At 43.1% G+C, this 3,328-nt stretch overlaps 1 pseudogene; it reads left to right on the plus strand.

Moving 5' to 3' along the window:
• Nucleotides 1–1,119: 1,119 nt before the first annotated feature.
• Nucleotides 1,120–2,626, plus strand: LOC100586158 (annotated as a pseudogene).
• Nucleotides 2,627–3,328: the final 702 nt, after the last annotated feature.

A 3,328-nucleotide genomic window follows, 5' to 3' on the forward strand; every position in this document is an offset into this window, starting at 1 on the left:
TGAAAGCAAAATTAGCAAGAGCTGACTAAAGATCCATCACTTCCAAGCATCCCTGGAAGCAGCAGCCTCCCTCTTAGTGTAATGAACACAGTCTGAGGTGTGTTACTTACAATATGGTATGGCTATTTACAGACAACATCTGTTGTCTTTAGAATTCAGAGCTTGTTCAAAGTATCCCTATAGTAACATTATTCTTACCTCATTTCAGATTTACTTTCTTGAGTGGGAGAGAAAGGGGAGAAATTACAGGTAACATTCCAGAAATTACACATAAAACAGTCTACCTTGTCTGTGAAGAAGCTCCTAGTGAAGGACATTTAGTGACAGCATTAAGAGTTGTAGCAATTGTGAATAACTGAAATGCTCATACACTGTTTTTTGTTTTTTTTCTGAAACAGGGTCTCACTGTATCGCCCAGACTGGAGTGCAGTGGCACAATCATAGCTCACCACAGCCTTGACTTCCCAGGCTCAGGTGATGCTCCCCTCTCAGCCTTTCAAGTAGCTGGGACTACAGGTGTGCATCACCACTTTCCACTAATTTTCATATATTTTGTAGAGATGTGGTTTTGCTATGTGCCCAGGCTGGCCTTGAAATCCTGGGCTCAAGCAATCCACCCCCCTTAGCCTCTTGAGGTGCTCAGATTACAGGTGTGAACCATGGTACCAAGCCTATTTTTTTTTTTTTTTTTTGAGACGGAGTCTCGCTCTGTCGCCCAGGCTGGAGTGCAGTGGCGCGATCTGGGCTCACTGCAAGCTTCGCCTCTCGGGTTCACGCCATTCTCTTGCCTCAGCCCCTCCGAGTAGCTGGGACTACAGGTGCCCGCCACCACGCCCGGCTAATTTTTTGTATTTTTAGTAGAGACGGGGTTTCACCGTGGTCTTGATCTCCTGACCTCGTGATCCGTCCGCCTCGGCCTCCCAAAGTGCTGGGATTACAAGCGTGAGCCACTGCGCCCGGCCCCAAGCCTATTATTTTTATAGTTACTTGTATGTCTTTTTCTTTTACTTAAGGATAAATTTGATTAAGAGAGCAAATGAAATATGTTTTAAAAGCACATGTTCAAGAGTGACCCTACAAACATCTTTTGGTTAATGACAGAACTACAATATCAAGTAGATGATCAGTAGCTGCACCATTAGAAAGATCGCGGAGCAAGAGCAAAGGAAAATCCCTTTGGTTCCAGAAAATCTCCTGAAAAACAGGGAGGCCTATCGAGCCCTCCAAGCCACCCAGGCAAAGCAGGCACTTTTGGCAAAGAAGGAGCAGAAGAAAGGAAAAGGGCTCAGGTTTAAGCGACTGGAATCATTCCTACATGATTCCTGGTGGCAGAATTGTGACAAGCTATGTCTCAGATGACTAGAAGTGAAACCTCATGCCTTGGAATTGCCATATAAACATTCCTTGGCCTTTGTTGTATGCATCGAAAGGATTGATGGCATGAGTTTACTGGTGCAGAGAACCATTGCAAGACTTTGCCTGAAGAAAATTTTTAGTGGTGTCTTTGTAAAAGTCACCCCCCAGAATCTAAAAATGCTGCGTATAGTGGAACCTTATGTGACCTGGGGATTTCCAAATCTGAAGTCTGTTCGAGAACTCATTTTGAAACATGGACAAGCCAAGGTCAAGAATAAGACCATCCCTCTGACAGACAACACAGTGATTGAGGAGCGCCTGGGGAAGTTTGACGTCATTTGCTTGGAAGACCTCGTTCATGAAATTGCCTTTCCAGGGAAGCATTTCCAGGAGATCTTGTGGTTCTTGCGCCCTTTCCACCTCTCAGTGGCCCGTCATGCTACCAAAAATAGAGCGGGCTTCCTCAAGGAGATGGGCACACCTGGCTATCGGGGTGAACGCATCAATCAGCTCATCTGCCAGCTGAACCAGACCCAGGTGCCAAACTGCGGTAAATTTTTATCAATGAAGAGGAAGCATGTGTTTTGCTGTTTTGGGAATTTTTATCAAGTATCTTCGGAGAAGATTATTTCCTGCTTTATCTTCAAAAACTGGAAAGGAAGGGTCAAAGAAAAGACATTAGCTGGCCGGGCGTGGTGGCTCATGTTTGTAATCCCAACACTTTGGGAGGCTGAGGCAGGTGGATCACCTGAGGTTGGGAGTTCAAGACCAGCCTGACCAACATGGAGAAATGCCGTCTCTACTAAAAATACAAAAATTAGCTGGGCATGGTGGCATGTGCCTGTAATCCCAGCTACTCAGGAGGCTGAGGCTGAGGCTGGAGAATCACTTGAACCTAGGAGGCAGAAGTTGCAGTGAGCCGAGATCACACCATTGCACTCCAGCCTGGGCAACCAGCGAAACTCCATCTCAAAAAAAGAAAAGAAAAGACAGTAGCTTATGTTCATGGCAAGCACCTCTCACTCATCACAGTCCAGTTCCAAGGAAAAATTCTAGCATTTTCTACATTGGGTGCTGCGTCGTCTGAAATCAGCACATTCCATGGTGGAAGGAGTCCTGCTTTGTTGCATCTATCCTAGGGTTTAATGTTGGTAAATGAGTCACTCTAGCATTTGTACAAGGCTCCCTAAAACTCCTGCAGCAGTCGACCAAGTCCAAGGACATAACTGAATCTGGAGAGTCCTGGGGCTTTGTTTTGAAAAAGACTTGAAATACGCATAGGAAGAAAGGCATAAAAATAAATGTTCACTTGTCTCTGCAAAAAAACAAAACAAAACAAAACAAAAAGAACTACAATATCAAGTAAAGGCAGGCCATGCAATGAAATCTGTGAAATTTGCAAGAATGATATGTCACTATAAAAGGTTAAAAAATACAGTCCACATGTCACAATTTTAACAATAAAATAGGGGAGTTTTTGTTTTATTCTTCAGTTGTACATACTCACTCCTGCGGAGTGTGAGTCTAGACAATAACTTAAGCATTTTTAAACTAATGGTCACAATTCTTAAACCAGATTAGCCATACTTTTTTTTATAAAATAATCATTTTGAGACTTTAGTGGCTTATTTAATTATTCATTTGCTCAAAAAATGAATTTATGAATGCTTTTATGAACACAGTGGCCCTGAGAAAAGGCCTATGGCAACTTTCCTTCCCTTTCACTAACCCTCCCAGTTTGATGGGATTTTGCAATTCTGAGGATATTGTATATTATGCTTGCAAATTGCTAAGAAACAAAGTTGAAAGAATGAGCACTCCTCTTTTCTGCCCTGAAATCAGCCTCAATCCTCCTTCTTAGGAAAGCTTTAAGTTGGTCAAGAACAAGATTTGCCCTTAACAACAAATCAGTGCTATTGCTAGGTGATTGTGACATAGGTAAAGCAACCTCCAATCAGAGAGAAGTCTCTGA

This window comes from Nomascus leucogenys, chromosome 18 (assembly GCF_006542625.1).
Source record: "Nomascus leucogenys isolate Asia chromosome 18, Asia_NLE_v1, whole genome shotgun sequence".
Taxonomy (NCBI): domain Eukaryota; kingdom Metazoa; phylum Chordata; class Mammalia; order Primates; family Hylobatidae; genus Nomascus; species Nomascus leucogenys.